Source organism: Triturus cristatus, chromosome 4_1 (genome assembly GCF_964204655.1).
Source record: "Triturus cristatus chromosome 4_1, aTriCri1.1, whole genome shotgun sequence".
Lineage (NCBI taxonomy): Eukaryota > Metazoa > Chordata > Amphibia > Caudata > Salamandridae > Triturus > Triturus cristatus.
In genome coordinates, this window is record NC_140585.1 from 145,276,635 (window position 1) to 145,302,879 (window position 26,245).

The following is a 26,245-nucleotide window of genomic DNA, read 5'->3' on the forward strand; positions in this document are numbered from 1 at the left end:
GTAAAGTTAGGAGTCCTAACCTTAGGACTCCTAAACTGAGAAAAATCCTAATTTTAAGGCTTTCGGTATTCACAGAAGGCATTTAGGAGTCCTAAAGTTAGGAGTCCTAAATTTAGGACTCCTAAACTGAGAAAAATCCTAATTTTAAGACTTTCGATATTCACAGAAGGCATTTAGGAGTCCTAAAGTTAGGAGTCCTAACTATACTACTACTATACTGAGAAAAATCCTAATTTTAAGACTTTCGGTATTCACAGAAGGCATTTAGGAGTCCTAAAGTTAGGACTCCTAACTTCTGTGAATACCGAAATGAGTAAGTGCCTTCTGTGAATACCAAAATGAGTAAGTGCCTTCTGTGAATACCAAAATGGTAGTAAGCAGTGTCCCGGGGGGTGCCCACCCCCGGGACACTGCTGTTTGCTATGGCAGGGTGGGAGCCTCGCGGCTCCCATCCTGCCATAGCAAACTGCTTTGGTATTTGGAAGAGAGAGCAGGAAACCTGCTCTCTCTTCCAAATTCCAAAGACGATTGCTTTTCCACACGGGGAGCAGCATGTTAGCTGCTCCCCATGTGGAAAAGCAATGCCGGCTCCCGCAGGACGCGGGGAGCTGGCGGGGCCGTGGGGGAATTGGGGACCCCCCCACGGCCCCCAACGGAGGCCAGGCCCCGGGGGATGGGGTCCCCGGGGCCATAAGTGGCCCGGGAGGGGGGCCACGCGGACCCCCTCCCCAAAATTTAAAACAACATTTTTTTTTTAAAATGGCCCCGGGGGATAGGTGGCACAGGAGGGGGGCTATGCAGCCCCCTCCATAATTTTTTTTCTTTTAAAAAGTGCCATGCCCCGGGTGATGGGGTCCCCGGGGCAAATTATGGCCTGGGGAGGGGGAGTCACGCGGCCCCCTTCCCATAAAAAAAAAATTTTTTAAAATAAAAATTGGGGGCAGGCCCTGGGGGATGGGGTCCCCAGGGCCAAAAAAAAGAAAAAGAAGGGGGGCTACACAGCCCTCGTTCTAAAAAACAGAGGGGGAAAAAAAAAAGGATTGGGCCGGAGGCCAAGCCCCCTCCTTACACCACTCTGCAAACGCGCCCCCGGCGCGTTTGCAGAGGGGGAACGAATTCCCCTTCAATACTGGGGGTCCCTGGGGGCCAACTAGCCCACCAGGAACCTCCAGTATGCACCAGGGGGCTGCGTTGCAGAGAGGTGTAATGAGGCCACGCCCCTTTTTACACCTCTCTGCAACGCACCTCCCTGGCGCTTACTGCAGATACCTGTTGGGCTAGTTGGCCGCCAGGGGACCTCAGGATTCAAGGGGACTTAATCTCCCAAATTAAAACGCGCCACGGGGCGTGTTTGCACAGTGGTGAAGGTAGGGGGCGGGGCCTGAGGTGATACTGTGCAAACACGCCCTGTGGCGCATTTTAAGTTGGAGAATTCATTCCTCTTCAATCCAGAGGTCCCCTAGGGGACAAATAGCCCACCAGGTACCTCCACTAAGCGCCACAGAGCCACGTTGCAAAGTGTTGTAAAAAGGGGTGTGGCCTCTGAACACCTCTCTGCAAGGCAGCTCCCTGGCGCATACTGGAGGTACCTGGTGGGCTAGTTGGCCGCCAGGGGACCTCAGGATTCAAGGGGGCTTAATCCCCCAACTTAAAACACCCCACGGGCGCATTTGCACAGTGGTGAAGGTAGGGGGCGGGGCTTGAGGTGAGATCTGTGCAAACACGCACTGTGGCGCTTTTTAAGTTGGGGAATTAATTACTCTTCAATCCTGAGGGTCCCTGGGGACCAACTAGCCCACCAGGTACCTCCAGTAAGCGCCACGGAGCTGTGTTGCAGAGTGTTGTAAAAAGGGGCGTGGCCTCTGAATACCTCTGCAATGCAGCTCCCTGGCACATACTGGAGATACCTGGTGGGCTAGTTGGCCCCCAGGAGACCTCAGGATTGAAGAGGAATTAATTCCCCAACTTAAAACGCGCCACAGGGCGTGTTTGCACACGTCACCTCAGGCCCCTCCCCCTTCCTTCACCATTGTACAAATATTCCTCTAAAATCAGCCGAACTACGATTTCCAATTTACTCACCTGTAATCAGGAGAGAACCCAGGGCTGCATCTTTTAGCCCAGCACTGACCCTGAAAAGTATTTCTAAGCGTACTTACCAGTAACTTGTATTTCCTTCCATAGGAATCCATTGTGTGGTTTTCACCAGAAAATTTTCTGTGTCCATTTTTGAAACGTACAAATATTCCTCTAAAATCAGCCGAACTACAAATTCCGATTTACTCACCTGTAATCAGGAGAGAACCCAGTGCTGCATCTTTTAGCCCAGCACTGACCCTGAAAAGTAATTCTAAGCGTACTTACCAGTAACTTGTATTTCCTTCCATAGGAATCCATTGTGTGGTTTTCACCAGAAAATTTTCAAAGGGTCCATTTTTGAAACGTACAAATATTCCTCTAAAATCAGCCGAACTATGAATTCCGATTTACTCACCTGTTATCAGGAGAGCACCCAGGGCTGCATCATTTAGCTCAGCACTGACCCTGAAAAGTAATTCTAAGCGTACTTACCAGTAACTTGTATTTCCTTCCATAGGAATCCATTGTGTGGTTTTCACCAGAAAAGTTTCCAAGTGTCTATTTTCACAAACTAAAAATCGTCTGTATGGCTTAAACACATTCTTTCAACTGTTTACAGGAGGTTGGCCAGTGCTGGATCCAGGATCCACCACTGAGTAAGAAAAAGTAAGGATAACACTACTTACCTGCTAAGTGAATTTTCTGCATTAGGATAACATTGGTGATTCTATAGGAAAAAGTTTCTGTCAACTTTTAAAATACAATAATATTCCTTAAAAATCACTACTGTAACCAAAGCGCTTTTACTCAACTGTTTACAGGAGATGTCCAAGGACTGAATCTAGGATCCAGTCTTGTGGTTAGAAAAGTAATCCATAAAGTAGCTAATTGCATTTAACTAGAAATTCACATTGAGCTCAATGTTGCTTTGTGTTTGAAATTGTGTTGCCCATTGCAACAACTGTAACTACTGTACTTAAAAGTCTGTTGCCTATTTGCCAAGTATTTAAACTAAAGTAATTCATTCTGAGAAAGTATATTTTGTATTGTAATGTATAATGTAATTATAATGTAATTAAAAAAAATATATCTAAAAATAAATAGTTTAAAAAATGTAGTAAATCAGTATCAAAAAAATCAGTATAACAATTAATACATTCAAAATTGTCATTTAGAAAACCTTTGAAATTCACTGAAAAAACACCATAGGTTTCAGGCCTGATATATTTAGGAATTGGCATTTAAAAAACCTTAGAAATTCACTGAAAAAACCATAGGTTTCAGGGGCGTTATAGTTAGCTGGACATTTCCCTCGTACAAAACCATAGAAATTCCCCTGTTATAGTTAGTTCAGCTAACTATAACTCGCGCCCCCGCAATGCATTGCTGATGACGTCACATATTACATCACTCATGACATGGTCAGTGACATCACTGATGACATCACTGATGACATCTGAAATGACATCACTGATGACATCACTGATGACGTCATCCATGTGATAAATTAGTGCATCTTCTCACACCCTTTGATATACTCAATCAAAATTTCAGACTTCCATTCTCAAAACCATAGATACTCCAATACCAATAACTACATACCCACTCATTGACTCTTAGATCTACACACACATCCACTCACTCACCTGTACAGTCACTGATACTTACAGTCACTCAGTACAGGACTATCATTTGCATTTATACACCTACATAGACACTCACACACCACCAATCATCCATAGAGGTACTCTCACACCTAGTCAGTCATGCAAATAATTAATCACACTCCCATTTACTCACCTATGCAGTTATACACACACAAGTTCACTTACTCATAAAAATAGTACCACATTCTTACACTCTTATACAATCACTGATACAAGCACACACTCATCCATACAGCCACTCTCACAATCACACACTCTCACATTTACCCACTTATATACTCTTACACACATATATACTGCCTTTCACATATGTAGTTACTCACACATGTACCACTGAGATATACATTCAATCACTAACACACCCATACATACACTCACCCAACCATACAGTCCATCACAGATGCACTCTTAAAACCATGCACCCATAGAATCACCCACTCACACATGTATGCACAGAGTCACACACACCCCACCCACACAAACACTCAGGCACCCAAACAGATACTCAGACAACCAATCAATAACCCATAGAGACACTCATATAGCTATTCACAAAACCATGCAGCCGCTTATACACCAAGAGACAGACAGATACAAACATTCACACAGTTTAGTCACTAGTCTGCAGTAAGATACGTTTAATGACTCACTTATACAGTCAGTCACGCACCTACTAAATCATCCATTCACACACGTATACACCCACTCATTCTTCCATAGGTTTTTCCCTATATATATATTAAACATATTTAAAATTGACAGAAACACACACTCACTGGATGACGTCATCAGTGATGGTAACACAGGTGGTGCTGGGGACACAGCACCAAATGAAGAGGAGTCCTTGTCCCAGACTCTGGTGGACCCTCAGCTCTCTCGAACAACCTGGCATCTCCGGTGTGAGTCATCATGCAGCAGCAGCAGTACCAACATCTGCACCCCCTGTACCCATACCTCCAGCATCTGCCAACAGACAGGGTATCCTCACCAACACAGACAGACCAAGGCCACAGAACAACGACAGCACAGGGACACAGGCCCCCCAGGAAGCTACGGACAACACCACCAGCAACAACACCCAAGGGGGCCCAGTGTCACCGGTGCGTGCCTCCGCAGGTCCTGCCTGTGTGGATAGGGGTGCTGGAAGGGGTGGTAGGCAGAGGGTGCACCTTGTAGAGGGGCCTGGACTGCATGATGACCCCCAACTGTCATGCATCATAGATGGGTACCAGGATAGCACCAGAGGATTCAGCCAGGTATGGGGATCCTCAAGGACATTCAACAGGAGCAGGCTGCCCACCATGCCTGCATGGAGGCAAAGTGGGATGCATCGAGACATACTCCAATGCCTCCTCCAGATAAGCATAAACATGTCCACACCTCCCTGTGTGGCCACAACAACATTTTTTGCCACACCATCTGCCAGTGCCACAGGGAGGGAGGATCATTCTGGTGGAGAGTCCCCTGCACCGCAGACGCCTGCACCTGAGGATCCCCCCCGAAGAAGAAGATGAGTCGTCCGAAGAAGGACAAGTGAGACGCAGATGTCTCTGCACATCCCCCAGGGCCTCTAAACCTGTTCTAGACAATGTTCTTTGTGCCCAACCCGTTCACCTTGTTGTATCTGACACAACTCGCCTACATGACATGGAGGGTTAATGTTGGTCCAATGTAGCAGATGACTGTGGACTTTACTCTGGACATTTCAGCTACCAACACTTCCAACTCTACTGTGAACTTTGGATTCAAAACCCAATGTACAGCACACACCATACTGTGCACTATCCTCACACATATTTGTAAATAAATTCACCAGTACACCATACATGCCTTTGTTGTGATTCCAACTTGGCATGTGTCATGGAGATGTTGATCTGCTAAACAACACAGTGCATGCCAAATACTACAACAATGTGACCACCGTTATGTGAGTCATGGTGATGTGACACATGTGAGGGAGACACACCACTATGGCACCACAACACATACTCACCATGTCCATGTTACTCATCCCACACAATGATGTTGACCTGAAATACATTGGTATGCACAGATACCACACCTATCCACAGTCAGTGGCAAGAAGCCAACAGGTGAGGTAAGTAAATGTCAGTCAGATGTGGGAAGACAGACAACGCACATAACAAAGCATAGCACAGGTTCATTACACATCAGCAACATGTTTATTCTACAATAGTTGAAGTCCAGAGGTGTGTGGCACATCACTTGATGTGAATTGACAACTTCCACACTGGTGTTGGATTCTGGGTGTTGGGGGTCAGTGTTGACCAAACAACAGGCAAATTACCCTGGGAAGGACAGACACAAGACACAGTCAAAAGCACAGCAGAACAGGAGAGAAATGCAATACACATGCACAAAACATGTCAAAATAAACCTCCACAGAAACAAGTTAGCAGTTCGACACTATGGAGTACAGACCACCTGAAAGGACACATCATTGCACACATCCAGTCAAGTGGCACAGACAGACTCAATCAGCAACAGAGTAGCCCCAACACATTTCAGGCTAACTGAATACATTGACATAACAACCCTGTGAACTCACCATCAGGTGAAGAAGTTGTTGATGAGCTGTGTGTGGACGTCACCCTTATCATCATCATCACTGGCATCTTGGCCCAGGCCTGGTTCCTCCACAGGTGGCAGAGGTATTGTATTGTATTGTATCTGGGTTTTGTATCGTGCCAACTCACCGACAGGTCTCAAAGCGCTACTGACCAAGTACAGAACGAAAGACGGAAAGAGATATATAGATGGCAGGTCTAGCAGTTCATTATTGAAGCGGGAAACGCATTCTTGAAGAGTAAGGTCTTCAAAGACTTCCGAAAGCGGAGGAGATTGGGCTCTCTACGAAGCGCCTCTGGCAGCTTATTCCAGTTGATAGGAGCCTGCACTGAGAAGGATCTGCCTCCTTTGGTGGTTAGCTTAAAGCGTGGTTGAGACAGTAAGAAAGAACCCGACGATCGCAAGATGCGTTTAGGTTCGTGGAGCTCGAGCCTTTCTTTTATATAAGCTGGCGCCTGTCCGTGTAATGCATTGTGGCAGATACACATGCTTTTGAACTCCACTCTCTGCAGCATGGGCAGCCAGTGTAATCGATGGAGCAGGGGGGAAGCATGGGTCCTCCTTGGTACTCCAAAGATCAGGCGTGCTGCGTCGTTTAGAATGACCTGGAGACGGCTAATGGAATACTTTGGAAGGCCGAGATACAGCGCATTTCCATAGTCTATTCTAGACACTATTGTGGCTGACACAATGGTTTGCAGCATATTCCTCGAGAGCAGGGGGGCGAGTTTACGTAGTTGCCTGATTAAGTTAGTACAGCAGCCAACTACAGCAGAAACTTGATTGGCCATTGAGAGTTCTTGATCGATTTTCATCCCCAGACTCTTGACATTGGGGCATGGTTTAGGGGTAGGGCCTAGCTCTTGTGGCCAGTATAGGTCGCTCCAGGGGGACACAGCAGTTGAAATAACCAGGACTTCCGTTTTATCCGGATTGATTTTCAGCAAGTTAGATGACATCCAATTCACTGTGAAGCGTAGGATGTCTTGAGCCACTGATTGTGCCGATGATGTATTGTCGATGCTCAGCAAAAGCTGAGTGTCGTCGGCATAGTTGAATACTTTACACTTCATGTTTGCCAGTGACTCTATCAGTGGTTGCAAGTAGAGGTTGAATAAGAGTGGCGAGAGCGCTGACCCCTGCGGAACCCCACAGACTAACCTGCCCACCTCTGAGACCTGGTCTGCCAACTGGATCTTCTGCGTCCTTCCTGTTAAGAAGGCTGTGAGCCATTTAAGAGCCTGTCCCCCTATCCCGAACCCAGCCAGTCTGTCCAAGAGCAGTGCATGGCTGACAGTATCAAACGCTGCTGAAAGATCTAATAATATCAGCGCGCTTGGCTTTTTACTGTCAGCCATGCATCTTAGCTCATCCAGTACCGACAACATCACTAGCTCTGTGCTATGGTGGGCACGAAAACCAGCTTGCCGCTCCTGGAGAAGATGGTGAGATTCCAGGAGGGCTGACAGGGACTTAAGTACGTGTTGTTCCAGTACTTTTGACAGGAATGGCAGCTGGGAAATTGGCCTATAGTTCTTCAGGCTAGATGGATCGGCTCCCGGTTTTTTTATCAAAGGTCTGACACATGCCTCTTTGAAGGTAGATGGTAGAAGTCCAGTGGCTAATGAGGTGTTTAAAAGGTCTAAGATCTGGTCTTCTAGAAGCGGTATTGCCATCCGAAAAGTGTCAGGCGGGCAGGGGTCAGCAGGGGAGCCAGATTTAGTAGACGCTACGAGTTTCCTCAAAGTACTAAGGTCAATGTGAGGAAAGCCGGTAAAGTTAGAAGAAGGAGAGTCTGGGAGGGGAAGTTGTTCGACATAAGGGACTGGGTTGTTCTTCTTGATCTCAGACAAGATAGTCGCTACCTTTCCCAGGAAATATCCTTGAAAGGTATCGCAATCAATCATGATCTCAGTCTTTTCCTCTTTCTTACTTAACTCTTTCAGTATTTGGAAGGTCTCTCTCTGTATATTGGTAGCGTTATTAATACGCGTCTCGTAGTACTCCTTCTTTGTTATTATAATAAGCTTTTTATATGCTTGGAAAGACCTTCGATATAATTCCCTATCGGTAGCCCTTTTAGATTTCCTCCAGCATCTTTCGAGGTAGCGAAGCTTTCTCTTTTGGTCGCGTAGACCTTCAGTGAACCAGGGGGCTCCTTTCTCTACCCCTTTTATTTTTTGTACCTTTTCAGGAGCTAGTTCATCAATGGTTTGCCTAAGGATGGTTGTCATCAAATTGTACTTGGAGTCTAGATCAGTACTATCAACAGGGACTATAGAGTTCTGTATGTACTTGGGCATGGTTTTGGTTAGAGTCTCGACATTCACCCTTTTCCATTGGCGCACTTTTTTGGTTTTTATGGGTAGTTTGACCTGGCAAATGTCTTGCGGTAGATCATATAAGATGAGGTGATGGTCTGACCAGAGACAAGGTGAAATGCTGGTGATAACTGCTTTTAGGGATGAAGACCAAACAAGATCTAAAGTGTGGCCTTTTATGTGGGTTGGAGCTTCCACAAGTTGTATCAGTCCGAGAGTAGTCATAATGGTCTGTAATTTCTGGGCTGATAGGTCTTGATGACTTTTATCCCAATGGACATTAAAATCGCCAGTTACCAGGATGTTTTTGTAGCGTGTGCAAAGATCGGATATAATTGGATGGAAGAGATCATTGAACACAGGTGTGCTTTGGGGTGGGCAGTATACCGTTAAGATAATGAGACAAGAGTTATTCATAGTGATTTTTATACCCAGGAGATCGACAGTATTTGTTGTCTCGGCTAGGATCTTTGTTACCCTAAATTGTTTTTTGAAAATCGTTGCTACCCCCCCACCCCGAGTCCCCTCTGGTCGATTGTGCCAGACCATGTCATACCCACTGGGAAGGGCGGCGATGATATCCGGAGAAGAGGCATCACTCAGCCACGTTTCAGTGAGTGTCAGGATATCAATGGTCTCATCCTGTAGCAGGGTAAAGATCTCTAAGTGATGTTTCTGCAGCGACCTGGTGTTAAGGGTAGCTAACTTCACAGGGGCTAAGAGGCTTTGGTGCTTACAACTAGGGCTATACCGGATGTTGAGTTCCTTGAGTGTAGCACCTGCACTCGGGGATAGGATATACCTGTCGGAATTCAGTCCGAGGAGGTCCGCTGAAGTATAACAGGTGCGTGTGCCAGAGTCCCTATGCCCTAAGCCCGATCGTGCGCGGACGGGCGCAGACGGGCAGGACTCTGGCACGACTCCGGCGCAGATCTGGCGCGTCCGCTGATCGCGTCCGCTGCGCGGAGACATCCTAGTCCGTTTTTATAGCGCTGACGATGTCCTGACTCACCTATCCCAACCCAAGATGACCGCCAAACTCGACGCCCAGCGCTCTCGGCGTCGATACTCAGCCGAGAGCGGGACTGGAGCTGGAGGGAGGGGGTGAATTCCAGGCGCTGCTAAGCGCTAAGGAGTTATGGCCCACCAACAGCGCGCCAGCCGCAATCAAAACATAACATTTCACGGGACCGAAAAAAGTATCCCAAGGTAAGCTGTTAAAACTTAGTTTGTAGCAAGAATAGATGAGAGACCTCCCGGCTTCCGCCTCAGGAGGGAAAGGAGCGTACAATGTCAGAAATTACTTGTTCCTAACACCTGGCGCCTTTTATAGCGCTGACGATGTCCTGACTCACCTATCCCAACCCAAGATGGCCGCCAAACTCGACGCCCAGCGCTCTCGGCGTCGATACTCAGCCGAGAGCGGGACTGGAGCTGGAGGGAGGGGGTAGGGGTGAATTCCAGGAGCTGCTAAGCGCTAAGGAGTTATGGCCCACCAACAGCGCGCCAGCCGCAATCAAAACATAAAAATTTCACGGGACAGAAAAAAGTATCCCAAGGTAAGCTGTTAAAACTTAGTTTGTAGCAAGAATAGATGAGAGACCTCCCGGCTTCCGCCTCAGGAGGGAAAGGAGCGTACGATGTCAGAAATTACTTGTTCCTAACACCTGGCGCCTTTTATAGCGCTGACGATGTCCTGACTCACCTATCCCAACCCAAGATGGCCGCCAAACTCGACGCCCAGCGCTCTCGGCGTCGATACTCAGCCGAGAGCGGGACTGGAGCTGGAGGGAGGGGGTAGGGGTGAATTCCAGGCGCTGCTAAGCGCTAAGGAGTTATGGCCCACCAACAGCGCGCCAGCCGCAATCAAAACATAAAATTTCACGGGACCGAAAAAAGTATCCCAAGGTAAGCTGTTAAAACTTAGTTTGTAGCAAGAATAGATGAGAGACCTCCCGGCTTCCGCCTCAGGAGGGAAAGGAGCGTACATCGTCATCCTGGATGAGAGGCAACTTCTTCCGCACCACCATGTTGTGTAGCATGTAGCATACAAGGATAATTTTGCACACCTTTGCTGAGTCATATGGGAGGGCCCCTCCGGTCTTGTCCAGGCGGCGGAAGCGGCTTTTCAGGAGACCAAATGTCTGCTCAATCACCCTCCTGCTCCGACCATGTGCTCTTGTAGCGCATCTCGGCTGGTGTCACAGGGTTCCTGAGGGGTGTCAGCAACCATGGCATGTTGAAGTATCCGGAGTCACCTACATACAAACAATTGAACAATTGAAAGAGGGTGGCACTTTGCCAAACACACACAATGGTAAAAGTCAATCAATCAATCAATCAAAGCATTTATAGAGCGCGATACTCACCCGTGAGGGTCTCAAGGCGCTGAGAGGGGGGGGGGGGTGCTGCTACTGCTCGAACAGCCAGTTCTTGAGGGGTTTCCTGAAGGTTAGATGGTCCTGGGTCAGTCGTAGGTGTGAGGGGAGGGAGTTCCATGTTTTGGCTGCCAGGTAGGAGAATGATCTTCCTCCGGCGGTGGTTCTGCGAATCCGTGGGATGGTGGCGAGGGCGAGGCTGGCGGAACGGAGTTGTCGGGCGGGAGTGTAGAACGAGAGGCGGTCGTTGAGGTATTCGGGGCCCATGTCGTGGAGCGCTTTGTGTGCGTGGGTGAGGAGTCTGAACGTGATCCTCTTGCTGACAGGGAGCCAGTGCAGGTTTCTCAGGTGGGTTGATATGTGGCTGTGGTGAGGGATGTTTAGGATGAGTCTTGCGGAGGCGTTCTGTATGCGTTGGAGTCGTTTCTGAAGTTTGGCGGTGGTTCCTGCATATAGGGCGTTTCCATAGTCCAGCCGGCTGGTGACGAGGGCCTGGGTGACGGTCTTTCTGGTCTCAGTAGGGATCCATCTGAAAATCTTCCGGAGCATGCGTAGGGTGTTGAAGCAAGAGGACGAGACGGCGTTGACTTTCTTGGTCATCGTGAGGGAGGAGTCCAGGATGAATCCTAAGTCGCGTGCGTGGTCCGAGGGTGTTGGCGCGGAGCCCAGAGCTGTGGGCCACCAAGAGTCGTCCCAGGCGGATGGGGATTGTCCTAGGATGAAGACCTCCGTCTTGTCTGAGTTCAGCTTAAGGCGGCTGTGCTTCATCCATTCTGCGACGTCTTTCATCCCTTCCTGGAGGTTGGTTTTGGCGGTGGTTGGGTCTTTGGTGAGGGAGAGTATCAGCTGGGTGTCGTCGGCGTAGGAGATGATGTTGATGCTGTGTTTGCATGCGATGGCGGCGAGTGGACTCATATAGATATTGAAGAGTGTTGGGCTGTGTGAGGAGCCTTGGGGTACGCCGCAGATGATCGCGGTGGGTGCTGATCGGAAGGGAGGGAAGCGGACTCTCTGGGTTCTGTCGGAGAGGGATGAGGTGATCCAGTCCAGGGCCTGTCCTTGGATCCCAGTGTTGAAGAGGCGGGTTGCTAGGGTGCAGTGGCATACGATATCAAAGGCTGCCGAGAGGTCCAAGAGGATGAGGGCGGTTGTCTCCCCGTTGTCCATCAGGGTCCTGATGTCGTCGGTGGCTGCTATGATGGCTCTCTCGGTGCTGTGGTTGGCTCGAAGTCCGGACTGGGACGGGTCGAGCAGGTGGTTTGCCTCAAGGAAAGCAGTCAGCTGTTTATTGACGGTCTTCTTGATGACTTTAGCCGGGAAGGGAAGAAGAGAGATGGGGCGGAAGTTTTTGAGGTCTTTGGGGTCCGCTGTGGGTTTTTTCAGAAGAGAGTTGATTTCTGCGTGCTTCCAGCTCTCGGGGAAGGCGGCTGACGCGAAGGAGATGTTTATGACGTTCCGGAGGTGGGGTGCGATGATGGCGTCGGCTTTGTTGAAGATATGATGAGGCATGGGTCGGAGGGGGAGCCGGAGTGGATGGAGTTCATGACGTTGGTGGTGTCTTCAGTGCTGATCGGGGTCCAGGCACTGAGGGTTGAAGGACTGGGTTATTCTAAGACCCAGCGGTGCCAGGGGACAACACCTGAAACCTTCGTGGGTTACCTGTTCTGGCGTACAAAACACAGAGACACGGGACACTTCCAGCGACGTCAGAGATCAGCGTTTATTTACTGCAGGGATACAGAAATCACAAGAAGTACACAACGTGTAGGTTCTCGGAGACTGCTTCAAATTGCAAAAGTGGATCGCTCCTTTTATACACGTTTTTGCCATTGCACAGTATGGCGAACAAAGGTTACAACTCAGTTCCCACAATAAACTTCAAAAGAGTCGTGTTCATGTTTCAGGAGGCCGGAACATAATTACAGCAGCATTGCCGGTTCTCAACTGTAAAAACAGATCTACCCCGCAATAAAACACATTCCATTCTGACCGTAAACACATTAGGAGAGAGGACAAGAACAGATGCAAAGAAAGGACAAGGATGCACAACAGGTTAAAGAAGAGTGTCGGGAGTAATAAAGGAAACTTGATGACAGGATCAAAGACCTCGTGTCCAATGCATGCATGACTGAAACAATAGGCTAGCACGGCAAGATGAGTCCCGAGCGGGGCCATCTGCCTTTGCCGTGTCATTTCCCTTATCGTAAAAGTCACCCTCAAGGAAACACGTGTCCCTCATGTAAGCTTGGGAGTCCCAGGGTCACGAAGCGGGCAACGTCCGTTCGCTGGCTACTTGAGGGCAAGAAACAAAATGGATGTCGTATCTAAAATGGAACCCGAGGGTTCGGATGAACAAACCCAAAAATGAGACGAACCATACGTGGTTGCGTAGCGAAACTGCGTACACCCACTATACTCGTCATTTGCGGTTCGTAGACACCAAACTCATCCATATTCGTCACCACTCAAAAAGTGTTGTTCCGTCTCACACGGAACCTCAGACGCTCCTTTTGCCCTCAGGTAGGCAAGCACTAGTCAAGATCGGAATCGATTTCAATATTCATCAGATCGTTCACCTGCTGCTGGAACATCATTCTACTCATCAATGTCTCCTTGGTAACAGATGGCCGTCTTATACACGTTGTAGCACAAAGGCCACATAAGGCAGGACCACACTGTACACAAAGACAACACGTGAATAGAAACGTTACAACAACCCCTACGATCATCAGAATTTTCCAACCCCAAGTGGATATCAAGCCCCAAAACCATCCTAGAAGTGTCCAATTACCTTCGTCCACATGTATGGACTCGGAAATCTTGTGCAACTTTGAGATGGCTTGGTAGACAGTTGGAGCATTGTCAGGAATGAAAATGCAACAGCTCGAATGGATAACTTTACACACACCACCTCTATCTGCGAGAACGACGTCTAGAACCATCCGGTTCTGCAACGTCATGAGTCTATCCGCCTGAAGTTCAGCTGTTAAGTTACCAAGGGCACTCGCTATAATATTAGCAGTCGACTCTACTACACGGGCCAACTGTCTTAGGTTCCTACTATTAACCATAGGTCCCCAAAACGGCAGGAAACCCTTAAAGAAATCTCCTGCTTCTTGACCGGCAGTATCCTCTTTGCTAATAACGCCTCTCACAACTCTAGTCTTGTGATAGTCTGAGGCAACTGTAAAAGTCGGTGGTAAAAGATTCGCAATATAACAGGTACCCGAAAAATCACGGGGTAACCATGTATATGCGCGTTCATAACATATGAAATAAGTGCGCTTAGCAGTCAGGAAAACAGGGGAAGAGAGCATCGGTAGGACATACGTGTCAGTACAAGCACTGTTCCCAAGTTGTGCTCTCGGATTTCGACCCAAACCTTTCAAGCAGAAATTACCGAGGTGTGGTACAATCCATATTGGGGACGAGCTCTTAAGCTGTCTATCACCCACTGAAACACTATACTCAGCCTCACTCAGATCCTTATAGGCTTGCACCTCTTCATCTGGGATAAGCGATGCATCAAAAACATCTCTATCTAAATCCGCTATCGCTATCGCCAAAGGTTTGTGGTACGGACCGGGACCAAAATTAACAGAGCGTGGCTCTCGACTGGGGTAGGAATCTAGTGCACTACGAAACATAGTTTGGAATGCTCGAGCGGAACCCTGGGAGCTGTAAGGAAGGACCAAATACGGAATACCCCTATCCATGGTATGTGGCATTAACCCACACACCCAACAGTTGGTAGTATTCATCACCAACTGATGCTGATGTAGGAGTTGAACGAAGGAGTTATTCATAAATTCCACACGTCTAACCTGTTCGTGTTGAGGCAAAGGATGAAAAGAATGTGGGGAAACAGTGGTGATGGAGCTTAGTTTAGGAGAAAGGGTAGGTGAAACAGAAGGCAATAACAACTGTATTCCAAAATACACTCCGCCCACCAATAGCATAGATACAGTCAGAAACAGTAGGAATACCTGAAACCGAAAACATTTTGTTCGTACAACCCTATATAACTCTGATCTCTGCGCCGACATCCTTTCTACTTCCAACAGCTTAGAGAATGCCATCCTCTACAAACCGTCCGTGACGTACTTGACGCACTTCGTTCTGAGTAGCGATTATCAATCCCCAGGAGTTCCCAGAAATCGACAAAAGTAACCGACCTAGCATCAGAAACCTGCTAAACAGAAAGGAGTACCCGCACGGCCCTACAGTAACCCGGATGGTAGGTTTTCCTCAAAACGTTCAGTTTTAATACAAATCTCTTTAGCAGTGAAAAACACATAAAAACTCAAAAAGAAAGGATGTAATTGTCCATAATGATCATCGCACCGAAAAAGGAGGAAAAAAAAAACAAATATAAGACTTAATTTTTATTAGTCCTTGAACGAAGAAAGTATCGACTTCTTCCAGGTCGAGTTTGCTCTGTAAACAATTGTTCAGCTGGCGCAACAGTGTTCGATAAAGTGAACAACGAGTCGGACCTTGGGTTCTCTGCTACTGATGACTCCACAAGTGGGTTTGGCAGCGACAAATCATCTCCTACAGGTTGAGCGTCACTAAACAGCACAAAGTTTAAAGGAGTCTCAGTTTCCGTTGCCGCAATCCCAGTTCTCACCCAACCGTCTGTTGGTGAGGGGATCGGTACCTTTTTCGTGTGGCCGGCGTGAACCCAGTTCTTCCGGCCCTCCAATCGAACCGCAGTCCTCGTTGTCAACAAGACTTGAAAGGGTCCTACGAATCTTGGCTCCAAGTTACGTTTCCGACCAAAATTTCGGGTAACGACCCAATCGCCTGGCCGGAGCTGATGTCCAGGACCCTCTGTCTGCGCCGGTAGAGCTTCAAAGACCTGTTGATGGATCAACCGTAGTTTAGTGGTCAAATCATGAAGGTAATCAATTAGCATTGGATACTCAAGACTATCAAAGGCCTTAGGTCTCGGGACTCCCCAAATGTTCGCAGGGCGGCCGAACACAATCTCATATGGGCTAAGCCCTACTCGAGAGTGTACAGTCGCCCTGGTTGATAGGAGAGCCAGAGGCAAGGCATCAGGCCATGATAGACCAGTGGAAGCTTGTATTTTTGCAAGTTTCAGTTTCAGGGTACCATTGTACCCTTCAACCAAACCCGCTGCCTGAGGATGATTAGCGCTATGGAATTTTTGACGGATTCCAAGGCCCTTACACACACTCTGCATCACACTTCCTACAAACTCACTTCCATTATCCGACCACACGATCCGTGGCATTCCATACCTAGGAAAGTATTCCTTCAGCAGGATTTTCGCTGTGGACAGGGCAGTATTATCCTTAAGAGGATAGGCCTCAATCCATCTAGAGAACGCGCAAACCACAACCAAAACATACTTCAGGTTATTGCATCTCTCCATATGGATAAAGTCCAGTTGGATCACCTCAAAGGGACAAACAGGGGGAGCAAAATGACCAGGTGGAGTGGGGGTGCCCTTGCCAGGATTGTACATCAAACACACCATGCAATTCTTAACCACTCTCTCAGCACACTTAGTAATACCCTCATTCTTCCATACAGGGGACAAGAACTTACATATCCCTTTTGCACTAATATGTAACAACCCATGAGCCATCGTCACGACAGCTAATACGTACGCATCTGGTAACATCCACCTCTGACGTTCTGTCAAGTCAACCCAACATCCATGCATATCCAACCTTCCCGTACTTTCTTTCCACTTGATCTTTTCAGCTTCAGTTGCCTCGTTCTGAATTGCTTTCACACTCTCAACAGTGTCTTCACACATACCAGTTTCCGTCGCCCATCTCACTGAACTTGTCACGTACATTCGAGTTGTAAGATTCTTAGCCGTTTCCTTAGCAATCTCATCCGCAAATGCATTACCACGACCAACATCATCCGTCACTTTCCGATGTGCACTACATTTAACAATCGCCACTTGTTTAGGCAAGGTAAGTGCATCCAAAAGATCATTCACGAGCTGCCCGTGTTGGATCTTCGTCCCATGCGATGTCATAAATCCTCTTTCTCTCCAAAGTCTTCCAAAACTGTGCACAACGCCGAATGCGTACTGACTGTCGGTAAACCCATTCACTCGCTTTCCCTTAGACAAGACACATGCCCTTGTCAATGCAATCAACTCTGCCGCTTGTGCTGAATTCTGATTCAATCTCGCAGTTTCCACAACCGTGCTCAACGTCACTACAGCATACGCAGTCGTCACATCGCCATTCGACAATTTAAAGCAAGAACCATCAACATACAAAGTACCATCAGGATCTGCCAAAGGAGTGTTTTTCAGGTCCACACGACCCTTTGTTTCTTCCTCAGTTCGTAAATAACAATCATGCGGTGGTACATCATCTGATTCCGTATAACTCGGCAACAATGTCGCCGGATTCAGTACATTACAACGCTTGATCTGTATATGACTTGCCAAAAGGGTCAGCTCATACCCAGACAACCTTGCACTCGTCAGATGTTGAGTTTTTGTACGATTCAGAAGAGTATCAACTGCATGCGGAACCATCACTATGAGCATATTATCCATGACAAGACCTGCGGATTGTCGAATAGACGCCGCAGCTGCCACCGTCGCCCTCAAGCAACTCGGCAACGCTCTAGCTACCGGGTCTAAAGTCGAGGAAAAATATGCACATGGGCGCTGCTTGTCACCAAATTGTTGCGTTAAAACACTCAACGCACAACCTTCCCTCTCGTGGACGTATAGTGTAAATGGCTTGCTGTAATCAGGAGTACCTAACACAGGAGCCGAACACAACGCATCACGAAGTTCAGAAAAACTTTTCTGACATTTCTCTGTCCATGGCAAAGGAGTCGAAAGATCCTTGCACGTAAGAGCTATCAATGGCTTCGCTAACAGTGAAAAATTTGGAATCCACTGTCTACAGTATGACGTGATACCTAAAAAGGCACGCACGTCTCTCTGAGTCGTCGGCACAGTCATTCGGGCAATTGCTGCGATTCTTTCAGGGGTCAACTTCCTTCCCGCCTTTGACAATAAGTGACCTAGATAGGTAACTTCTTGACAACAATATTGCAATTTAGAAGGTGACACCTTGTGGTGTAAGTCACATAGATGCTGCAACAGTGCCACAGTAGCAGTCTCGCAAATTTGTTCAGTGTCAGCAGCTACCAACAGATCGTCAACGTACTGAATCAAGGCCGCACCAGCTGGCAGCACGAATGCATCAAGTTGGCTCTTGAGAGCTTGGCTGTAGATCGATGGGCTCTCACAGTAGCCTTGAGGTGCACGTTTGAACCGGAAGCTACGACCACCTAATGAAAAACCAAACAAATCTCGACTTTCCTCAGCAATTGGAATGCTAAAGAACGCATTCTTCAGATCAATTACCGAGAACCATGATGCAGAGGCTGGAATCAGAGTCAGTAAAGCTGTAACGTCGGGCACCACAGGAAACTGCGGGACAACAATTTTATTTACCTCCCGTAAGTCAATAACTAGACGGTACACAGGGGGCTTGGAGGGATCAGTTCGCTTCAGAATAGGCAACACAGGACTATTACACACGTTACCTCGTGTCTCCTCAATAACATCTTTATCGATCAAATCATAGATGATCGCTAATAGTGCCCGTTCACCATCAAGGGAGATACGATACTGGGGTATGCGCGGTAATCGCGCATCAACTTTCAATTGAACAACATAAGGTGGTATTTCCAGCAGGCCCACATCATTGGGACCTGTCGCCCACAAAGAAGCCGGAAGAGAACTCAATTCCGGTGGGAGCTTGTCGATCGATAGATACATAGGGGAAATCACTCTCTGACCCAATGTAAGGTCTACTCCCGTAGGAGAGCAGTACAAAGTCGCATGTAACCTTTTCAACAAATCCAAGCCCAAAAGATTCTCACCACAACCAGTAGTCAAAATCAAAGGAACTTCTAACTCATGAGACCCAATCGTAAGGGGCAAGGGGCTAGAAACCGGATTGCTAACGGGGGCGCCAGAGAATCCAACGGAAACATTTGTTAAGCCAGACAAAGGCGCGCCAGGGAGTTTTGAATGCATGATGGAACTTGTTGCTGCACCAGTGTCCAACAGAAAAGGCTCAACGACGCCCAATGTGGCAACTGCGACATAAGGCCCTCTCTGATCTACCGGAACTGATACTTCTCCCTTCCTTTGTCTATGGCCGTCCTAGTAGATACCGTCCGTATCAACATCACGCTCGACATAATAGTCGTCCACATGATACTGCGCAGATCTACCAGACGAGAGATCGCGTCGATCGAAACAATTCTACGAGTCTGACGAAGTCGCAAGACGCTCAGACTGAGTCTGAGTAACACCACGACCTCTACCACGTGAAGCTTGTTGAGGACCACTACGACCTCCTCGAGCCGACACACCATTGTTCCTATCACGTAGAACTGGGCAATTAAACTTCAAATGGCCCTCCCCTCGACAATATGCACATTGATTATACCCCAACACAAAGCGAGGTGCGGGAGAGTCATTGCACACTTGTGATCTGGGAAACTGCGATTGTGAGCGATTTGGCTGTTGCGAGTCATTAAAATTTGAGCGCGGAGGATACGCTTGCTGCAATAAGACCTTAGTTTTAAGATCCTTCGTTTTCTTATCTGCACGTTCACTTTCTTCCTTTTCTCTGTTTTCATAATATTGGGCCGTAGCCAATATTTGAGCAGTGGTAGAAACAGCCCACGAACTCTCAGAATTCTTCAACTTGTTGCTGAGTTCGGGCAACAAGTTCGACACAAATTTATCAACGAACAACCGCTGACCACCCTCCGAACTCATGTCCTGACCACTATGATCAACAAATGCTTCCTCAAATCTCGTAAAGAAATCGGAGACACTCTCATCCCTCTTTTGCTTACACGCGGACAATTTGTCCCAATTGACGCGCATTGCTGGCATAAGCGTTTTCATAAGAGTAATTATCCTCTGGGGCAAATCCACAATAAGCTGTTCAGGTTTAGCCCCACCAACTTGCTGGGCTTCTGCCGCCGTAAGGGCAGCCCAGTCACCGCCTAACTCAGCCGCGTGATTCTCGTGACGAATTTTCGCCCAAATCGGCTGAGGCACTACATTGCCAAACAACATGTCGATATCAGCAAGATTCATAACAGTAGCATCCACTAGTTGGGACAACTCCTTATAATAAGCTGCAGGATTTTTACGAGGATCGGGCAAAGTTTGCTTCACCTGCAAAACTTCCGATCGCTTCCAAGGGAGGTGTATCCACACTCTCTGAAAACGTCCTGGGACAGCAGGATTAGCATTAGGATCACCTGGCATCCACACTGGGGGAACTTCTCGCATAGGATATTGACCAGGTTTTGCCATCCACTCTTCGGTCTCGTCTTTAAACAACGCTCTAGGTTGCACTGCACATCGAAAGGATAACAGACGTTCTAGAGCAGCTCGAACCTTATCACCTACAATCACACCAGTTGTAAATTGATGCTGGAGCTCAGAAACCTCAGACGGTACATTGTCGACCACATTGTCGACCACATCATGATCCCATTCTTCCCTCAACGATTTACACATTTCCTCAAACACGAATCGTTGCGTGGGCGCATTAAACTGGGAAAATGTTTCAAACACTATACGCGAAGTGTACTTAACAGGATTACGAATCCATTTACGTGCCATTTTTACCAAGGATTCACGTTCCCTACCATCAGGAAGCTGGCTACGCCTCTGAGCAACATCAGAAAGAGTCGATCCAAGTATTGGCCCAAAAAGCGGAGAATAAAGAGTAGCAACAGCATTCAGGAGACGGCTACGAACAGAAGGAGAAGAAGAAGAAGGCACAGGAGCAACAACAGTAGGAGTGGAAACAGTAGAGGTGGACGCGGCACCAGAAGTAGCGGGAACGACAGGCTGAGGAGGGGCTGGGAAAAACGCAGTAGGAAGAGAAGCCGGTAAAGGAGGATGGACAATTTGCGGCACAAGAGGATTCGGGGGAGCGGGAGGAACGAAGGGCTGACCAGCAGCCGCCAAAACAGCAGGTTGAGGAATAGGAAGAATCATAGGACCCACAGTATCTGGAGCATAGGGGGGTGGTGATTTCAACAAATAAGATAGGAGCGAATCTTCTATCACTTCTTCTCCCGTCTTATCAGCATTAGACGGCAACACCGGGTAACACTTATCCACCGCCATATGATGAAATCGAGCACTAACTTCCTGCTCTTTCTCATCTTTGTCTCGCTGATACTGTTCAGCATTTCGCATCACCGTAATGACACCTTCTCTCTTATTTTTCTTACTCTGTTTGATTTCTTTCTGCTTGGCCTCTTTACGCCATAACCGGAAGGAATCAAACATGGCTGGCCTAGCCTTCTTTTTAAACAGTTTAGCTTCCAAATTATCTAAAACGGCAGTTTCGAAACTACCATGTGATGGCCAACTAAGAACACCATCATTTTTAGTGTGACGGACCCAATATTCGTTATATACGATAGGACCCACGCCATGGCGACTATAGAGCTCATAAATTGGAGTTCCAACCGGAGGTATCGGACATGAATCCTCCAACCGGGAATCCATTCTGCAACATTTAAGAAACCCAAACAAAGTACTACGGCCAGGCATCGTGCACACTAACCGAGTTTACAAACTTCAAGGGCTATCGAATTATGATGTCCTCGCACAAAAATGCGAGACCCTCGGTTTTGGCAATTGCAATCGTCAAATAAAACCCAACAACTAAGAACCACAAATGCTATGGAACCATGCGAACAACAAAGGAACACTGGGAGCGACCCACAAATACTTAACTAAAAGAGCAATGGCGTCACCAGGAAGGCCCGTCTATCGTCTCGCCGTACAAAGGACTACGCCAGGTGCCAAAACAGGCCGACAGGCAGGGCATCAGTCCGTCGCAGCCGTCAGGAGGCGGGGATCTTCGCGGGAAAAGACGTCGGGCCACTTATTTCGACAACTGGATCGATGAAGCGGGGTGCACCTTCCCTCGGAGATTTCACACGAAGTTCCTCACGATCGTCGGGCTTTGGACCGGTACCGCTGATGTCGCCCCACGTGGGCGCCAACTGAAGGACTGGGTTATTCTAAGACCCAGCGGTGCCAGGGGACAACACCTGAAACCTTTGTGGGTTACCTGTTCTGGCGTACAAAACACAGAGACACGGGACACTTCCAGCGACGTCAGAGATCAGCGTTTATTTACTGCAGGGATACAGAAATCACAAGAAGTACACAACGTGTAGGTTCTCGGAGACTGCTTCAAATTGCAAAAGTGGATCGCTCCTTTTATACACGTTTTTGCCATTGCACAGTATGGCGAACAAAGGTCACAACTCAGTTCCCACAATAAACTTCAAAAGAGTCGTGTTCATGTTTCAGGAGGCCGGAACATAATTACAGCAGCATTGCTGGTTCTCAACTGTAAAAACAGATCTACCCCGCAATAAAACACATTCCATTCTGACCGTAAACACATTAGGAGAGAGGACAAGAACAGATGCAAAGAAAGGACAAGGATGCACAACAGGTTAAAGAAGAGTGTCGGGAGTAATAAAGGAAACTTGATGACAGGATCAAAGACCTCGTGTCCAATGCATGCATGACTGAAACAATAGGCTAGCACGGCAAGATGAGTCCCGAGCGGGGCCATCTGCCTTCGCCGTGTCATTTCCCTTATCGTAAAAGTCACCCTCAAGGAAACACGTGTCCCTCATGTAAGCTTGGGAGTCCCAGGGTCACGAAGCGGGCAACGTCCGTTCGCTGTCTACTTGAGGGCAAGAAACAAAATGGATGTCGTATCTAAAATGGAACCCGAGGGTTCGGATGAACAAACCCAAAAATGAGACGAACCATACGTGGTTGCGTAGCGAAACTGCGTACACCCACTATACTCGTCATTTGCGGTTCGTAGACACCAAACTCATCCATATTCGTCACCACTCAAAAAGTGTCGTTCCGTCTCACACGGAACCTCAGGGTGGTGGTGGGGGTTGTTGGTTCGGTGGTTGGAGGCAGAGTCTGGGGTTCGAAGCTGTCGTGTATATCTGCGATCTTTCGGTGGAAGAACGTGGCGAGGGAGTTGCAGAGTTCTTGTGATGGAGTGATGTCGTTGTTGCTAGCGCTGGGGTTGGAGAGCTCTTTGACGATGTTGAAGAGTTCCTTGCTGTTTTGGGTGTTGTCGTCTAGGCGCTCTTTAAATGATGTCCTTTTGGTGGTGCGGATCAGCTGGTGGTATTTGCGGGTGCCGTCCTTGAGGGCTGTCATGTTTTCTGTGGTTCGTTCGTGGCGCCAGGTCTTTTCGACGGTCCGGCAGGATTTCTTTGAGTCTTTGAGGGCGTCTGTGAACCACTGGGTCTTCCTATTGCCGGTCTTGCCTGGGAGGTTTTTCAGTGGAGCGAGGTTGTCTGCGCTGTTGGTGATCCACTGTGTGAGGTTGTGGGCTGCGTCTTGATGTCGGCGGTGTTGGCTGGCGGGTTCTGGCTCAGTGATGAGAGGAGCTGGTCTGTGGTGATTTTGCTCCAGTTTGGTACACACCGACAAGCCAGGCACACTGGTCTGTCATCAGTGACATCAGCGTTGCAATGCGACTGCTCCTCATGATGTAGGCATCATGCGCAGAACCAGAGAAACGTGCACACACATGTGTGATACACATGTCTGCAAGACATACCACCAGAGCATTGATGGAGTGGAAATGTTTCCTGTTCCGGTATGCCTGCTCATGTGCCTATGGTGGTACGAGGGCCACATGTGTACCATCAATAGATCCAAAGGCGTTCAGCATCCTCCCCAGTGTATAAAAAGCATCCTTAATTTCAAAGAGTTGACCTGGGCTAGGAAACTTGATGTACAGGTCAAGGAAATGCAACATCCCCTCCAAGACATCGCGTAGCACATGACTGAACATAGTTTGCGACATACCACCAGCAGTAGCCACAGTGTACCGGAAGGTGCCAGTAGCAAAGAAGTGCAGGGCTGACATCACCTTCACCTCTGTGGTCAGTGCTGTAGGGTATGTCCAGTGAGGTAGCAGATGTGGCGCCAGCTGATCCGCCACCCCCTCAATCAGTGGCCTGGTGAAGCGGTACCGTCGGATGCAGTCGTGCTCCTGCATGGTTTTAAGGTCTGAGAATGGTCTATGGACAGCTGGTGCACTGCAGTACAGAGATGAACAAAGGAAGATTGTCGATTCATCCACCCATGTGGCTATGGCCAAGCAAAATATCACATGATACATCATGACAATACACAATGTGTGTGTGCTGTTGGGCATGGACACATATGCCACCTACATGCCCATCACCTCACATCTCAAGTCCACATGTCTACATAAGTCCCATGTAGTGCAATGGACAATCATTGGGCTGTGTCACAGTACCTTTGTACTGCTGTCACGTTACAAACACACACCACAGTGACAACTGAGGCCTGATGTCTCCCAGGCATCACAGATCTTTGCCATGCAAATACCCAGGGTCCCTGTATTGCCACATGGAGACTGGCATGACATGGCGTGAGTCCGACAGGTAGTGGCCACTGTTGTCTCTGCAGGCCCTACATGTACATCTCGTAGACACACACACAATATCAATGGTGATGAACAAACCACATGCATGTGGAGACTGTCTCCCATTGGGGACATTTGATCAGACACATCTGAGACACAACATGCACACAGACTGTGGGTGGACATAAGAATTGGGGCTATAGATCTCACTGTGACGTACATCCCATCACCCCCAGGACTCAGGGTGAATGTGACATGTCCTAAACATATCCAACCTGAAACTGTGTCCATGACTCATGCCCATAACTGTTCAGTTGCACATCACAGTGGTAATGTGCACAACACACAAAGGATACTGTCCCCATGAACACGTGCACAGCCTGGGAGTGGCTGCACAAAAGTGCCACACAACAAACCAAATGTTGCCCCCCCCAAACACACAGGGAATGCAGCCTTACATGCCATGGGACACAGTGTGGCACATGCTGTAGTGTGGTAGGTGTGCACCTGAGTCCCTGGCAAGTAAATGTGTATGGAAGCCGTCATAAAGTCACACCATTGAGAACCGAAGCGGGTGACTATGCATACGCATTGCACAGTTCAGGACCGAGCCGTGCGTATGCTTAGCCATTGACTGCAATGTGGACCGATGCGGGCGACTATGCGTACGCATTGCAAAGTTCAGGACCGAGCCGTGCGTACGCTTAGCCATTGACTGCAATGAGGACCGACGCGGGTGACTATGCGTACGCATTGCACAGTTCAGGACCGAGCCGTCCGTACGCTTAGCCATTGACTGCAATGAGGACCGACGCGGGTGACTATGCATACGGATTGCACAGTTCAGGACTGAGCCATGCGTACGCTTAGCCATTGACTGCAATGAGGACCGACGCAGGTGACTATGCGTACGCATGGCACAGTTCAGGACCGAGCCGTGCGTGCGCTTAGCCATTGACTGCAATGAGGACCGACGCTGGTGACTATGCAAACGCATTGCACAGTTCAGGACCGAGCCTTGCGTACGCTTAGCCATTGACTGCAATGAGAACCGACGCGTGTGACAATCATGCATACGCGTCGGGCAGGCATGGACCGAGACCGGCGTACGCCTTGGCCATTGAATCCTATGGAGACGGGTGCGTGTGTATTTTCAAACTACACATTGTACAGTCAGTTGACTGAGCCGTGCGCACCCATTGGCTCTGGACTGTCATGGAGACAGATGCGAATTCAAAACTTGTATGAGTCGTGCGCTGGAAATTCAGTTGGATGCCTGCAACAATGTCGCAATTCCTAGGGTTTTATGAAGGTGAAGATTCGAACGATGCGGAAGACGTGTACGAGTCGTACATTTCCATGGATTGGCCAGATTCATAGAATGCAACCATGTTGGACCTATCACTTGGGACACATGGCCCAGATTCTGCCTCTGCAGCACAGATATAAGGCTGGCTGGCCCCCAGGGAGCTCACTTGCCTGCACTACATGCTACTGGACCACATCCCTGCTACCATTGCTGCTGTCTCTGCATCCTCTGGCTACTGCTATGGCAAGTACTCTGGAGAGGGCCCCAGCCTTCACTGAGGAGGAGAACCAGGCCCTGCTGGACGGGCTCCTTCCACAGTACAGCAAGCTGTATGGGAAAGCAGGGGAGCAGGTGAGTGTGCAGTTCACTGCCTTCCTAATTGTGC